The sequence below is a fragment of the Furipterus horrens genome, unplaced genomic scaffold (assembly GCF_987537825.1).
Source record: "Furipterus horrens unplaced genomic scaffold, mFurHor1.1.pri manual_scaffold_1, whole genome shotgun sequence".
Lineage (NCBI taxonomy): Eukaryota > Metazoa > Chordata > Mammalia > Chiroptera > Furipteridae > Furipterus > Furipterus horrens.
In genome coordinates, this window is record NW_028327171.1 from 119,902,610 (window position 1) to 119,920,067 (window position 17,458).

General features: G+C 40.0%; 1 protein-coding gene and 2 pseudogenes across 19 annotated transcripts in view; 1 reads left to right on the forward strand and 2 right to left on the reverse strand.

Moving 5' to 3' along the window:
* The window catches only part of LOC150021835 (cysteine and glycine-rich protein 2-like), a 36,843-nt pseudogene extending 22,180 nt beyond the window's left edge, over positions 1–14,663 (reverse strand).
* Positions 1–17,458, forward strand: part of CLASP1 (cytoplasmic linker associated protein 1) — a 336,932-nt gene that overhangs the window by 90,773 nt on the left and 228,701 nt on the right. The window lies entirely within an intron of this gene.
* LOC150021836 (uncharacterized) overlaps positions 15,597–17,458 on the reverse strand; it is a 28,378-nt pseudogene continuing 26,516 nt past the window's right edge.

The window sequence follows — 17,458 nt, forward strand, 5'->3', positions numbered from 1 at the left end:
CCTAAGTTTGGTGCATATATATTTATAAGGGTTATATCTTCTTGATGGATTTTTCCCTTAAGTATTATGAAATGCCCTTCTTTGTCTCTTTTTATGGACTTTGCTGTGAAATCTGTTTTGTCTGATATAAGTATTGCTACCCCAGCTTTTTTTTCATGTCCATTTGCTTGGAATACATTTTTCCATCCCTTTACTTTCAGTCTGTGTAGATCTTTTGTTCTAAGGTGGGTCTCTTGTAGACAGCATATATGTGGGTCATTCTTTCTAATCCATTCAGCTACCTTATGTCTTTTAATTGGAGCATTTAATCCATTTACATTTAAGGTTATTACCGATAAGTACTTATTCATTGTCATTTTTCCCCTTTGTACTCGTGTTCTTCTCTGTCTCTCTCTGTTTCTTTATCTTCTTAGAGCAGACCTTTTAGCATCTCTTGCATTGCTGGTTTGGTGGAGATGTATTCTTTTAGCCTTCTTTTGTCTTGGAAGCTCCTTATTTCACCCTCCATTTTGAATGAGAGCTTTGCTGGGTATAGTATTCTAGGTTGTAGGCCTTTGTTTTTCATTGCTTGGAATACTTTTTGCCATTCCCTTCTGGCTTGTAGTGTTTCTGCTGAGAAATCTGATGATAGCCTTATTGGAGTACCCTTGTATGTTATTAGTTGTTTTTCTCTTGCTGCTTTTAGGATCCTCTCTTTGTCTTTGAATGTTGCCATTTTAATTATGATGTGTCTTGAGGTGGGCCTGTTGGGGTTCATCTTCATTGGGACCCTCTGTGCTTCCTGGACTTGCGTGACTCTTTCTCTCGTCATGTTAGGAAAGTTTTCTGTCATTAGTTTTTCAAAGAGGTTTTCTATCCCTTGCTCTTCTTCTTCTCCTTCTGGAATTCCTATGATACGGATATTATTACGTTTCATGTTGTCCTGCAGCTGTCTTAGAACCTCTTCAGTCTTGTTCAGTCTTTTTTCATTTTGTTGCATTGTCTGGGAGTTTTTGTGTAGGTTGTCCTCCAGCTCGCTGATCCGATCTTCTGCTTCCTCTAGCCTGCTTTTAATTCCTTCTACTGTGTTCTTCAATTCAGAGATCGTATTTTTCATTTCCTCCTGGCTCTTATTGATAGCTTCTATGTCCTTTTTCATGCTCACGTAATTTTCTGTGAGTTCCTTGTAGTTTTTCTGGAGTTCTTTGAAGTTTCTGCTGAGCTCATTCAGCTTCTCCATAATCCATGTTTTCAATTCCATATCTGATAGTTCGCTCCCCTCTATTTCATTTAGCACTCTTTCTGGGGATTCTACCTTTCCTTTTGATGGGAGGTTGTTTCTCTGTCTCCCCATTTTTTTGACTCCTATTGTTTGTTGGTGCTTCTTGGAATGATCTGCACTTCCTGGATCTGCCTCTGGTGGCGTCAGATCATGTACCAGTCTGGCCCTAGGCAGCCTGTTGGAGACTTCCAGGGATCTACTGCTGTTGTCTGTCTTCTTTGATTGTTAATCTATTCAATCTGTGATTAGCTGTCAGGCTTAAGAACTGTGGGTGTGGCAGCTTAATTCCTGTAGGCAGGGCTTTTGCTTCCCCTCAGGCTGACGCCACTTGGAGGGGAATGGTCTACCCGCAGTACTGGGGATGAGTCAGCACTGGGACCCAGTCAGCTGCTCCTCCAGTTCTCCCCTCAAAGCCACCGTGCCAAATTCTCCCCAAGTGTCTCCAGTCCTCTCTGCCTTCCCTCTGCTTGAGCCCAGGGTAAGTGGTGGCCAAATTATTTTCGTATGTGATCCACTTAAGAGCTCTTTTTCTCCTGCTGTTTCTCTCCGGCTAGCAAGAAAGCCTGTGGCTTTTCGCTTTTCACAGCTGATACTATTTTACTTTCCACTCTGTCGCTGTAGGCTGGGAAGCCCAGCTGGGGGTTTAGACCCTGCCCTTCTCAGGGGGAATCCCCGGCTGCTGAGCTGTTTCTCAGTCCCTTCAGCAGCCACCCGTGTGAGCCCAGCCAGCCCTTCCGCGTCTCCGCACTCCCTACCGGTCACGTTGTGATGTAGCGGCCTTTTCTGTCTCTCCGTGGTTATAAGACTTCTTTCCAGCTAGTGTTCCGTTGGTTATTCCAGATGATTTCTCCAAAATTAAGTTGTAAATCCAGACTGGTCCTGGGAGGAGGTTAGTGTAGCTTCCACTTACTCCTCCGCCATCTTGGATCTCCCATTTCATAAATTTTTTGAGGAGATTTGTCAGTTGTTGAGGAGAGAGAGCACATGATTATCACTGAGTAGATGTCGTTTGCATACGAGGACCTTGTGTTTTCTGCTACCACTCACCCATTAAGAGAGATGCAAATGGAGTGCTCAAGTCCAAGCTTCCCTTGTGTGGAAGGAGACTAGCAGCAGCTTCCTGGATGTGGTGGCTTTTACAATATTGGCAGGATTTTGGCAGGTAGAAGTGATGGAAATGGTGCCTGAGCAAAGCTATTATCGCTGGAGAAGACTGAGGGGCACTGCCTTCCCTGTTTACCTAGAAGCTTCGAGAGGGCAGGACTTTGGTTTACTCTGAAGGCAAGTACTTGGAAGAGGACCTGATCCACAGTAGTACTCAAATATTTGTTCAGTGAAAAGGAAACTGGGTATAATGAAAATAGCTAATGTTTATTGAACAGTTATATGTGCTGAGCCTGTGCTGAGCTCTTTTAGGCAAATTATTTCACTTTATCTTCATAATCATCTTATTACTATTATAGGCGGAAGGAGAGTGGTAGAACTGGCATCTGAAATTGGGTTCTCTGGGTTTAGAACCCAAACCCTTCACCTGAATGAACTGTGCTTCCTAGAAAGATAGAGTGCTGCTGGACCTTGGAGGGTATGAATGCCATGCCAAGGCAGTTAAGCTGTTTTCAAACAGGCTGTGGGGAAGAATTGCAGATTTTGATCTGGCTCCTTGGGTGTTCCAGGTTGTACTTTGGAAAGTTAAAAAATTATGGTGGTGTCTAAGCCGATTTAGGTTGAATAGGCATTACTAGGAAATCAATGAAGTAAGAGGTAAGGAGGTTATTGTAATAGATTATTGGAATGTTAGAGGAAATTGGATAATGATTTGGCATTGGAATGTAGATATTGCCAAAATTAATAGTGGCATATGAGAATAATTCAAGACATGAGCTTGTGCTTTGCATACAGTAAATTCACAATAAAATAAATGGATTTCATTCCTTTACAATGCCTCCTATTTTGGAACTTTGAATCTTTCTTACCTGAAGAAGTTTTGTCTGCAGACATTGGAGGAATTATACTTGTAAAGATACCTCTTCAGTTCCCCATCACAGTTCCACTGGAAAACAGAGCCTTTCAGAAAGAAAGGACCAGATAATTTTCATTTATAATGTTTACATTTAGTTAACTGGTACTTTTAACACAAAGTATGGTGCAACATAGAACATGCTACAATGCAGTATAATTGTGTTGTTCATAAAATAATTCCAGGATTTATAAAAATGAGAATTCATATTACATTCCTAACATGTGTTCTGATAGTGGAACCCAAGAAATGCAAGGCACTGTGAAGTGTGGTCAGAGATTCCACTGGTTTCCTCCCCTTTTCTCTTCTTAACCCCCCAGCTCCTACTGTGGAAGTACCTTGAAACTGTTGCTTCAGAGGCACCTGGACAGTTTATGGGCTGGTCTCATTAGAATTATTTGGTAGCCTGGATTAAATTAGTGAAATATAAGAAAGGTGCTGGGGATCCATTAATAGAACTCAAAGGTGTTACTCTCAAGAGAAGTGAAGGCCAGAGAGGCCAGGTCTAACTCCTCAAACTTTGTTTTTTGCTTTCTCTGAAACACTCCTGCAGGGAATCTTTACTTGTGCTTTCTGGGAGTTTTCTTTTCAGAAAAGAAACAGATCCCAAGGCTCTTGTACCTTATTTGTGGATGACAAACTGACCTCAAAAGGGAAAAGACTTAGAGCAAATTTTATACTCTTTCCCCTCTTTTTGTGTATTATGACTTGGTATTGCTATAAACTTATAGACTAGAGCATGCTGATCTGCCTGTCAGGACTGATGATCTTTGTGTGGAGTTAACTAAGCCACAGAATAGCCAGAGGTGGGGCCGCACTCCTGAAAAAGGTTCTCCGCCTGGATGTAGGGCATCAGCTGTCCAGCCGCCCCAAGGGCTCTGTGACAGCCTTTCCCAGCCAGGGATAAGGGTACACATGGAAGGTCACAGTGAGTTCAGTGGATAAATGGGTTTAGGGCAGAGCTTTGGTTGGCTGTGGATGTGGATGAGTTTCATTTTGAAGCTCATGTAGAGATGTTTTTGCTTTTTTTTTTTTTTAATTAAAAGTGTGCCTCCTTTCACAGGAGTGCAAAGGTGCTTCCTGGAGTTTTTCCACAAGGCAGCCCTGGTAAGAATAGTATACAGATTGCTTTTGGCAAATTTAGAATTACTAAAGAAAATAGTCCTATCAGTTGTTCAGCCAACACTTACTGAAAGCCTACTTGGTCTTGTGAGTAGTGTAAGACATAGTTCGTGCCTTGTGGGGGGCTCATGCCTAGGGAGACCATAGGTCCACTTTGCCTGGACCAGTCCCAGTTTATGCCCGTTGTCCTGGTATTAATAGCACTCTTTTTATATCCAAGTTCCCCAGTGTGGACAATAAACTACAATGGTTACCTTACTCATAGTCTAGTGTTGAGAGGCAAACATGTAAATACTTATCACAGAGCCTAATGTGCAAAGGTGGCTTCTCTCTGCCCTCCACATATTTACACAGTGTGTCTACTCGTCCCTCGGTGCCCCCCCTTGCCTACCTGCGTTCTCCTACTGACCCCAGTGTTGCAGTCCTGTTATGCCTCCTAGCTGTCCACAGGAGCCCAGAACTTACGTAGGACCCAGGTGGATGAGATTTCATCCCACTGCAGCCCCCTTGGAGCATATTCTGGGTTTCGGCTTCTTCCCCTTTCTTCTAGAATTGTGTTTGGGGAAAATTTTCATTTGCTCAGGGCCACTTGAGGTCCCCCCCACCCCAATTGTCTAGGTTTTTTAGAGTATACGCTTCTGTACTTCTGTGCTGTCATTTTGAAGGGCTGTCAGGAATAAAGGTTGATAAAAATGCATGCTTGGTTTCCTGTCCTCAACTGGCATGCCTTTGGACTCTTGATTTCTACTTCTCCCCACCCTTGGGAAGAGAACAAAGTACTGTGGAAAGAACTGGGGACTCAGATTTGGGTATAAATACAGGTGATCAGACTGTTACTGAGACTGAGGAAGCCCAGCACAGGATAATGTCTGAGGCCCTTTCTGCTTAAAACCTTTGAGAATTCCTTTTTGGTGGTTTTGAGTTAGCAAGAAGTCCTAATTACAGAAATCAAACCACTTTAGGGTCATAATTTGAGATTGTTCAATTCTAGGCTAGAGAGATTAGATTAAGTGATATAATCTTAGCTAGAGTAGATGTGGATCCTAATGCGGTGATTCCAGAGGAAGGGATGAATGACCATTAGTTTTCCTCTTTCTTTTGTTTTTCATAATTACCTTTGATTGGGCAATGAATTCCTCATTTGAAGTAATTCCATCATGAACTTTTATTTTCATTCTTGCCCTTTCTGTTTATATCCCCCAAATGTGGTCCTGCCTACTTTTGAAATTTGAAATTTGAATTAGATATGTGTAGGAGGTAGTACAGAAGAAGCTGGCTTCCCCAGAGCTGAAAATATACTCCCAGTTTCCAGGGTCTTTTTGTTTTCAAAGAGGCTGGAAGGTAGAAGAAGTTAGAGCGGAAAAATTTATTTTGATTTCGCTATCCCACCTTTAAGATTATATGCGAGAACAACTTAGCTTCTTTTCCATAAGTGAAGTCATTAAGTGTGTAGGCATGTTTAACTTTTTATTTTTTGACAAGGCTACTGTGAATTGTGTTCGAAAGCACGAATGAACTTCTGGAATGGAAGAGGAGGGGCTCAACCCACAAGTGAGATTTCTGCTGATTCTTCCTTCCCCCTCTTGAAACTGTTGCTTATCTACATTGATGAAATCACATTGCTTTCACTTACCTCTTTTTCATTGTGTTGTGGGCACTTCTAACAAGTCATCAGATAGTTATTTTACAAGTGAAGGAACTGAAACTTAGAAGAGACTGGTAGCTCCCTTTTCAGGTCCTAGAAGAACAGAATCAAACAAAGACAGGAGAGGATTCCCTATACCCACTTGCAATGATATAGCCATGTCATTGAAAGATAGAACTTAAAAACCTGAATAACAGCAAAAACTCAGAAGACAAAAGCCCAGCTTAAGTGAAACCCGCATAGGGTGTTTCTGTGCTTATGTTTATCCCTTAATAAATAATTGGAGAGCTTGGGTTAGTTCCAAACCTGAAAAGCTTCCAAAATTATATCTATCTGAAAGTGTAGGAAGAGTTGTTCACTATTCTATACAGTTGATTTTTTTTTTTTTTTTTTAATGGGGGGAGAAAAAGGACTCCAGTGGTGTTGTGTTGGAGCAGCTCTGTTGTGTTCTAGCTTGACATGCCTTTGGAGTTATTTGTTCTTTGCTGGATGACTAAATGAATCAGTGAAAGGCAGAATACAGGAAAAGGGAAGAGAGATGTAGTTAGAAGAACCAGATTTATAGAATGCTTCATGCAAGGCAGTGGGCTAAGTACTACCCTAGTCAGCTTCCTTAGTCCTTGAAGAGCTCTCCTTCAGCAGACATTTATTCAGCACAGAATAGTAGGCAGTTATGGTCAGGCTCTGCAGGGAGACTGCCTGCCTGGGTTCCTGTGAAGTGCGCAGCACAGGGCTTTGCCCTAAGGGGACAGTGAAGGCAGTCGGCATGTCAGGCTTTTTCATTAGGATATTTAGTAAAGAAATCCATTTTATTTTGTAACCCAGAGGAGCACATAAGTACCCACAGTCAGAGGAAAAAGGTTCTACCCTGAGAGAAACCACAGAACACAAGAACGTCTTGTCTGACATTAAGCCCTATCATAAATGAAACCTTGAGTCCCTTCCTGTATGTGAGTTTGATTTTCTAATGAGAAAACTACTTTATCTCCAATTTTAGCATCCTGGTGTGTGCAGGCATGTAAAGATCCTTGTAAATATGCCAGATATGTGAGGAAACCGATGATTTTCCACAGGAGAAAATAGTGAACATACTAATTATAACTGTTACTTTAAACTCTTTAAAAACCTCCATTACCCTTTATTTTGGAAGCCCAGTATTTCAGAAGGCTAGGCTCACTTACCCTCATCTGAACTCCAAATAGTTGTTCTATTTTGTCTTGGAGTTTTCTCTTTGACAGGGGTTTTACAAGATCAGCGTCCTGCAAGGTACTCTTGTTAGTCACTGCGGCGTTTAGGGTCAGGGAAAGAGGGCCTTTGGATATGTTGTGCAGTGCAGTGAGGGACTTTTTTGCCCAGAACATTCGTCATGAGTCTTAGCCCCGATTCCTAGTTGATTAGGGGAGCGGGATCCTAAAGGTCAAAGATATAGGCACCGCTGTGGTTTTCCTTTAACTTTGTATTATGAAAATTTTAAACCTATGCAAAAGGAGATGATATAATGAATCCACATGCACCCATATCATCTAGCTTTCATTCCTTCTAGGCAGGTGGCCTTGCAGGGAATTTAAATTTATTTGTTAAAAATTAAAAATATTAACTTCCGGCCAAGATGGAGGCCTGGATTGACATGATCTGTCTCCCTCCACAACTAAGGACTACATCTACCGCAAAACCAGAAATAACCAGAAGTTCCAGAAAATAAAGCTACATGGAAGTCCAATGTATGAAGTTATAATTATAAACAAGTGGTGCTCGTCCAGGTAGGTAGGAGGGGCGAAGCCGGGGCAGAGAGGTCAAGCTGTGCTGGCGGCGGCAGCTGTGGTGACAGCGGCAGGATAGCAGTAAACACAGACACCCGTATTTAAGGGGAGGCGAGAAGCACCTGGGGAGAACCCACAGCTGCAGACCAAACCCGTCACCTCATGATTCCAACACCGGGGAAGGCAGACCCCCATTGCCTTGGATTGTGAGGGCTGGAGGACATGGGGATGGACGAGGAGGCTCGCGGTCTCTCAGCGGAGAGTGAACGGCAGGAATCCATCTTGGACCCCCAGCTCCACACAGAGCGCCACAGTGTGGTGAGAAGGGTTGCCCTGTAGTGACCTCCGCCCCCTATGGCATAGGAGGTGTGACAGCCCTGCCCAGGAAGCAAAAACATATCGGGATGGCAGGGATCATGATAGAGATCCCAATTATGCAGCTGACCAGATAGCAAATATATGATCTATTGGACCAGCAGATAGATAATCTTTCTGAGGCTCAGTTCAGAGCTATAGTTATAGGAAAGCTTACAGACCTAACAACGGATCTTAAACAAGACGGGGAAGGAATGAAGGCTAGTCATGCTGAAATGAATGAAAATACATATGAAACAAGTGGTGAGGGAAGGAAAACGAGGGATCAAATCAACAAATTGGAATATAGGGAAGGAACAAACAGTCAACCAGTACAGAAAGAGGAAACGAAAAGTGAGGAAAATGAGGAGAGGCTCAGAAACCCATGGGACAGCTATAAGCGGGCCAACATCCGAATCATAGGGTTACCAGAAGGTGAAGAAGAAGAACTAGAGATTGAAAAATTATGTGAAACAATAATGAAGCAGAACTTCCCTAACTTGGAGAAGGAAATGGAATTAAAGGTCCAGGAAGCACAGAGTTCCAAAATAACTAGACCCAGGGAGAACCACACCAAGACACATTATAATTAAAATATCAAAAATTAAGCATAAAGAGAGAATCTTAAAGGCAGCAAGAGAGAACAAGAGAATTATGTACAAAAGGGTCCCAATAAGACTATCCGCTGATTTCTCAAAAGAAACTCTGCAGGCAAGAAGGGACTGGCAAGAAATATTCAGAGTAATGAAAAGCAAAAACCTACAGCCACGATTATTCTGTCCAGCGAAGCTGTCATTGAGAATAGCAGGGCAGAGAAAGTGCTTCCAGGAGAAAGTAAAACTGAAGGAGTTCATCAGATCCAAACCACTGTTACACAAGATGTTAAAGGGACTTGTTTAGGATAAGGAGGATCAAAACTATGAATATTAAAAAGAAAACTATCACAACAACCAACAACAGAAGCTAGGAAATTGAAACAAAGACAAACTAAGTAGGCAATGAGAGTGGAAAAAGAATTATAGGTATCGGGAACGTATTGGCGGGAGGTCAGCGGGGAAAGGGAGGGAGATGGTACAGGAATTTGGAAGCATAGTAGGAGGGAGTGGAGTAGATAGGAAGATGTTGAGAAGAACTATGTGCACAACTAATGGGCATGGACTAAGACAGGTGGACAACTGGAGGGAGGGGCGTCACTGGGTGGAGGGGAACAAAGGGAAGGAAATTGGGACAACTGTAACAGCATAATCAACAAAACATTTAAAAAATTACAAATATTAACACTTTTTATTGTGACTTTCTGAAACTACAGAAAAACAAAGTTCCATTTTTTTCCCATAAAATGGTTCTAGTAACGCTTAGTTGTCTTGAACTTCATTCGAAACAATCTGTTAGATTATATTGTGACAGCTCTCATATCAGTATACATTTTAAAAAGAACTTAACAAAATGCTGAATTTTGGGGTAGCCATTTTAACATTGAAGATGAATGAAAATAAGGGACATTTTCAGCATGTTATGCTTTATATTTCAAGAAAGGTAAAAATGCAACTGAAATGCAAAAAAGATTTGTGCAGTGTATGGAGAAGGTTCTGTGACTGATTGAACATGTCAAAAGCGATTTGGGAAGTTTTATGCTGGAGGTTTCTTGCTCGATGATGCTCCATGGTTGTGTAGACCAGTTGAAGTTGATAGTGATCAAACCAAGATATTAATTGAGAACAATCAACTTTCTACCACATGGGAGATAGCTGGCATACTCAAATTATCCAAATCAATGAAGTCATTCATGAAAATGAAAAATAAGTTTTATGTTATGAAAAAATCTAAACAGACTTTGGCCAACCCAATATATGCGCTTGCAGAAGTATCATAATACAGACATGTATGAAGGATAAAGTGAAAGGCCTTTCACCTTAATACAAACACATCTGTACACAAATACTGCATGTAAGTTTTGGGGGAAAAAAAGGGTCAGACTCTACATACTGTTCTGCAGCTTGCTGTATTTATTTTTCTTAGTTTATGTCAGAAAAATTTTCAAATTTCTGCAGAAAAAGGCAGCTAGAATTTTGATAGCAAAAGATCAATTTAAGGAGTAATACCATCTTAACAATACTAAGTGTTCTGTTTCATGAACAAACAATGTCTTTTTAGGTCTTCTTTCAACAGTATTTTGTAGTTTTTAGTGTACAAGATATGCACTTTTTGGTTAAATTTATTTATAAGCATTGTTTTCTATTTGGTGTTACTGTAAATGGAATTGTTTTGTTAATTTTATTTTTGATTTTTTATTGCAGTGTATTCATTATTATTATTAATTATGCAAATAGCACAGATCAGTATACATGTATAACTGATTTACCCAATTAACTATTGATGGATTTTTAGGATTATTTTTAATGGTTTCCTTTTACAAAATAATGCTGTAGTAACTATTGTATGTACACTCTACTATTTTGCATATTTGTGTTAACGTTTCTGAAGTAGATTACTGGAGATGAATTTGCTAGATCAAAGTTTATACATATTAAAATTTTGGTAGATAGCAAATTGTGTGCCAGAATGCTGTTATCATTTACAGTTATCAAGCTTGCAAGGAGCTTATGGTAGTGTCTGTTTCCTGGATCTCTTCAAAAACATAGGATATTATGAATCTTTTAAAAGTTATCTCAGTCTGATAGGTTATAAATGGTGTGTCATTATTTTGCTTTGCAATTCTTTGGATATAAATGAGATTGAACAACTTTTACTTTTTATTGGTGTGTTACTGAATAAGTTGTCTAATAGATATATTTTGCCCATTTAACAAAATTTATTTTTTCTTAATTACATAATATATATGTTTTAAAATACTATGTACATAATTCTTTACATTTAAAAAATGTTTTTTGCCCAGTTTGTTTCTTTTTCACTTGCTTTTATTCCTATCTTCCCGCTTTAGGAATGTGACATTTCATTTATTTGTTCCTTCTTTATGCTCATTAGTAAAATTATTATAGTCTTCTTCATGCTAGTCTTTATGTTTAGTCCTAATTACTTTTTTTTTCTTTCTTTTTTTGCTGGATTTGAGAATGTGATTTTTTTCCATTAAACCTTCTTCTTGGTTCTGATTGAGAAAAAAGGTATAGAATTTTCTGTATTTGTATAAGATTTAACTGCTTATTCTCTTGTCAGTTTTAATTTTCAGGTGATTTTCTTGGATTTTCTTAGTAATTTGCAATTATTACTTGCAAATAATTATGATTTACTGTTTAGTTCTATCATCTTTTTATTTTTTCTGTTTTTATTCTGTGGCTAAGGCTTGTCAGAATGGTAATTGGAATATCCTGTATCCCCATCCTACTCCCGAATGATGGAATGCTCCAAGAGTTTTTAGTATGGCTTACTGTTGGTTTCTAATAGGAGACTTTTCATTTGTTGGAAGATGTTTCCTACAATTCTTTAGTTGGCTAATAGATAATAATCAAAATCATAATAAAAAAGCAGAAATGAGAGTTAAGATTTTTCTTTCCTTTTCTTCCTTACATTGGGCACTTTTATTCTGGTGTTGTTTTCTCATTCTTTGTTACCTCATTTTTCTTCCCTGCGATTCTTTCTCTCCTCAATGCTCCTTCCTACACTATATTATTCCTACACTATATTATTCCTACACTATATTATACATTACCCAGAAAAATCCAGGGCGGTGTAATCCATTTATTTTACAAATATTTTGGGTGCTTATGATAAGGAAAGCACTTAAATTTTATTTATTTATTTATTTTTTAGCACTTAAATTTTTTAATGGACAATTACAATATTTCATTTGTAATACGATTTCTTGGGATTGATTGCAGATGGCATTCTGCATACCCCAGTACCTGACACCTACCTTCAGTTCTAAGCAAAATAGCTTTCTATCAAAACTGGGTTAAAACACTGAATTTAGTTCCGAGCATGTCTGCCTGCCACATCATACTGGGTAGTCCTTGAGTGATCAGGCTTTGGCCACTGCATTCTAGCATACTCTTACATTGTTCTCACAACTCCTGCTCTGCTGTCCTTTCCATGGTAACCAGGATTCTACTTTCTATCTCCAAGACTTTACCTATTCTAGGCACCTCATGTAAGTGTAATCATATATTATGTGTAGTTTTTGTGTCTGGCTTATTTAACTTAGCCTAATGTTTGCAGATACTCCTGAACTTGATTTTTACCTAGAAATGAAGGGGAGGACAGGATCATACAGTGCCAGGTAGTTTAAACGGACTGCTTCAATATTCTCCCAGTCACCTGCAGAAGTGGATAGATATTAGGTATTCCATTATATAGACAATAGGGCATGGACATTGAGATGTTAACTTTTTCTTTTTTTTCAGTCTGAAGTTTTAATTAAAATGTAAAAAAAGTTATTCTTGAAATTGCTGATGAATAAAAGCAAAAGGATACAGTGCTCACTTCCTTCTAGTCAGCCAGCCTGTCCTAGCACAGGGCAATATGTATAGTTCATAAATGCTGGTAGAAGTTCACAGTAGTTTGGTGTTAGAGTATCTGTGCCCAGATTATGTAGAGATTCTCAGTGTATGATCTCAGTTCTGGGTTTATACCATCAGGAAGAAGGGCTTCTGCTTCTTGGCCGTAATGAATTCCATTGGGCCCCAAGTTCTTTGCATAGATTCCTTTACAATAGATTTCACCTTCCTTCTCAGTTAGAGTTGATGATTCAAGACTCTTCCCACATTTGGCACGTCAGAAGCAGTTTTTTTTTGCCAGGGTTTTCTCACTCCAATGATCTTCTCAGCAGTATGCTAGGAATCCCCACATCTGGAACACTTCACAGCACCTTTGTATTTCTCAGTAAATTTAGAAGTGTTTGGATTCGTTGTAGGCTTGTAAGGCGGAACACTCTCTGGCTTGATGTCCAGCCACTCACCCTGGTCCATGTTGAGTATGCTGGCTCCCTGGCTGTAACCGTAGCCTTAAATTATAAAAATTTTTTATTGATTAATTTTGAGAGAGAGAGAGAGAGAGAGAATGAGAGGGAGAGACATTGATTTGTTGTTCCACCTATTGATGCATTCATTGGTTCATTCCTGTATGTGCCAAAGATAGAACCCGCAACCTTGGCATTTTGGGGTGATACTCTAACGAACTGACCTACTCATCCATGGTCATAACTCTAGCCTTTTGGCCCATACCTCATTCTGTAGCAGGATTTGCAGTAGATCTCTTCATCATGAATTGCCACAGTTGTGCTATCTAAATTTTTCCTGCAAACCATGCACAGAAAGCAGCAGTGGTGGAAGCTTCTTCCATCACACTGCACCTCTTCTGTATGGTACACAGTCCTCCTACAGGCCCCACACTTGTTTCCACTTCCGTTTTAGCTTTTCTGGGCAGGACCATGCACCCCCAGGGGAGTGAGCAAGTCTTGAGGGAGCTAGGGAGTTCCAACCAGGTGAGTGGCGGCAGTTTTTAAAGAATAGTTAAGCTTTTTTGAGGTTCTGTGATGCCACGTTTTGAATCCAAGCTTTTTTTCCCCCTCCCTCAGCGATGTTTATTGATTTTAGGGGGTTAGAGAAAGAGGGAAAGAGAAACATCAGTGTGAGAAACATTGATCAGTTGCCTCCCATAGGCCCCCTCCCCCAGGGATGGAATGCACAACCTAGATATATACTCTGACCAGGAATCAAACCTGCAACCTTTTGGTGTATAGGATAACGCTCCAACCAACTTAGCCTCCCAGCCAGGGCAGAACCCAAGTTTCTTTTTTCTTTTTTTTTTTAATTAAAAACTTTTTTCAATTACAGTTGGCATTCAATGTTATATTAGTTAGAGGTGTACAGCATAGTGATTAGACATTTATATAACTTACGCAGTGATTCCCTCAATAAGTCTAGTACCCACCTGGCACCAAAGATATTTATCACAATATTTTTGGCTGTATTTCCTGTGCTGTATTTTACATTCCAGTGACTATTTTGTAACTGCAAATTTGGATTTCTTTTTTTAAAAAATAATTTATTTGTTTCTTTGTTTATTTTATTTTTAGAGAGAGGGGAAAGGAGAAAGAGAGGGAGAGAAACATCACTGTGTGGTTGCCTCTCAGTTGTGCCTAGACTGGGAATCGAAAAATTTGGATTTCTTAATCCAAATTTATCACGCATCCTCTTAACTCCCCTTTCATCTGGCAACTGTCACTCTGATCTCTGTATTTATGAGTTCATTTCTGTTTTGTTTATTAGATTCCACATATAAGTGAAATGATATGGTATTTGTCTTTCTCTGTTTGACTTATTTCACTTAGCATAATATGAACCTCAGTTTTATCTGACTCCAAAGTCTATTTTCTTTCTGGTACTCTGACCCCACCCTCAAATACTGGGTTTCTGAAGACTGAACATTCTTTTGGGCTTGTCTTGAGCTGTGTGGTTTGCACTTCTCATGAGGTGTGGCCCACACCTTGTCCACCTCCCTCACAGTGACCTGAAAGCTTTCTCCTGAGTTCAGACAAAAGATGGCCATTGGGGACTCAGCAGTAGTTTTGTTGATTGGTACAGTCAAGTGGATTGATTTTTCATAACATATCCTTAAAGTACACAGGCCATTTTGAAAGTTTCATAAGATCATTTCTAAAAAAAACATTCTGAGCAGAGCGTGATAGAATTTGGCTACTTCTGAAATTCTTCATAAATTAGAGTCAGACTAGAAAGATAGCTTTTTAACTGTCACATTTTCCCTTTCCCTGATTGACAATGAAATGCTTCCTAGGAGGTGGAAACCTGGAGGACCTCTTTCTTTTTTTATTTTAATTTTATTTTTTATTTTTAGAGAGAGAGAGGAAGGGTGGGGGTGGTGGGACAGAGAGAGAAACATCGATTTGTTGGTTGATTCTTGTGTGTGCCCTGATCATGGATCGAACGCACAACCTTGGCATATTGGGGTGACGTTCCAACCAACTGAGCTACTGCCTGGCCAGGGCCCTGGAGGATATCCTTCTGTTCTGCTATTTCTCATTTCCAATTAGGTTGAGGCGAAGTGCTTCACAGGGGATGCTGTTTTGCCTTTTAGGTAGTGGGCTTCATGGTGGGGGTGGGACAGGCCATTGGGCTACAGTAAGAACATATTATAGCACACCTTAAATTGGTGTGCAATTTATTCTTTAAAAGTTTTTGCATGTATTATAACTTTATAGTATATCTGCATAACAGTAGATTGTATGATTATGAATAAATATACGTGTTAGTGAAACTGGAAAAGCCATTGCTCGTGCGGCCTGTCATCTACCAGACCCAATAAGCAGACAGGGACTGAATCTTTATGGGCGCTTTATTCAGATGTTCGGCGATCTGAGAAGACAGCGGGTTTGTACCCTAATAACTGTCTTAAATTCCAGTATAAAATGGGCCCTTTTATAAGGAGGAGAGCAGGTAAGGGGGCTGGAATTCAGGGAAAACATTAATTGGATAAAAGCTGCAGTGTCCCTTCATCTGTGTCCTGGGCCGTGGTCACCCTGGAGTGCAATGGCTCAGACACCACCTTGATTGCTTGCAGTCCTCCTGAGGCACAAAGGTAGGAACTGCTTATGATTTCCTGAAATCAAGGTGGGTCATACCTCCAGTTCCTGAAACAATAGCTTTGTACATATATTGATCACTAAGCTCATTAGCTGTTATTTGAAACTAAAATTTTCCAACATTTGAGTCTCCCATCATTCCCCCACTGTTAGTTTAAACTGTCTTATTTTTATGAGATCAGCTTCATATGGAAATGCTCCTTCTGCTGTTGGGCACGTATTTTAGCATTGGACTTTCTGGTAGGAGGCTTAGGGATACACTTAATAGCAGATCTACATAAAAAGGCACATTGTAAGAAGCAACAAGCTACAATACTAAAAAATATGAAAAAAATAAGAACAACAAATGCCTCTCTAAGACCACTGATAAGAGGCTACCAGGAGGTTAGTTTGGACAAATCAATACCAAACAATCCCTTTCTGTTTTATGCTGGATACTACTTCATTTACTTGCTTTATTTTATGCTCTGTGAGCTGTGAATTATCAGTCAGGTTAAAACAGCAGAGTCCTTTAAATTCTTCCCATCCATTATTCTGTCTTAAAAGGAGGTAGTCTGTAGCAGCACGATTCTCTAATACTGCTTCTCTCACCTGTCCTAGTTCTTGACTAATGGCACTGATGACTTGTGAAGTGGCATTCAGAGCTTTTGCCATAGCACAGGCCAGTCTACTTACTTCTACATTCAAATAGGTTACCATGGCTGGCATCACAAATCTAGTCAAGGATGTATATATTCTGAGGGGCTAAAAAGGTCTAAATCACTGTTACAATCAGGCGCAAGGGAGAGTTCCTGTCGAAGCCAGGTGGGGTCGGGTGGGACTTCTGAGGCATGAACATTGTCAGTCTTCCCAGAGAGCGAGGTCCCCCAGAACTGTTGGCTGGAACATAGGAATAAGCAGTCCTTCCACATACTAGAAACCATCCTACATGCAACTTAACATGAGCAAAAACATAAGATACATTAGTGGTGGTGGCGCAATCCATCTTCACATCTGCTGAAAGCACAGAACAGTTTTTAGTACAGTTGACAAAAGTTGCACACTCTTTAGCTGGGGCTACATTAGCGACCTTTAAGGAAAACATTTCCCTGTCCTTTAGGGTTACCCCTGGCCCCCAATTATAAATATCAGAGTATGTCACTTTCTTATCGATATGGTCAAACATAGTATAATTTTGAAAGCTTTCCAAGGGAGCACAAACACTCACAAGACATGATGTGAAAGCTTGTTCAACGTAAGTTCCTCCTGCAAGACAGAAGTCAAATATTTAGCACATTTTTTGCTAAATATACCCAAACATTTTCATCTCGTTTGAAAGGGATAAGTTGCCCATAACATGAGGTTAAACAAAAAGTAATGAAAACAACATAAATTATTGTTTTCGAAAGATAACTTTCAGGTCATCTTGTGGTTCGGTGGTCCATCGTTCCTCTGGTGCTTTCTCTACTCTGGTGTGATGAATCCAAGGTTTTATTCCTGCCAATTTCACTGTGGTTGGGGTTGTGAGGAGTACGTCCCAGGGTCCCGTCCACTTTTCTTCTAGTTGGGTCTGTGGAGATCCTGTCTTCCAGGTCTTGAGTAGCACCTTATCTCCAGGCTCAAAGCAATGTGGTGAACCTGTAGGGGAGAGGTCCCTAATACAAGCAAGGTCATTAATTACAGCCAAGGTCTGACTTAACTGTTGTAAATATTTCTTTACCTTCACTTCTTGATCTGTATACATATCTCCCACCCCAATCATAGC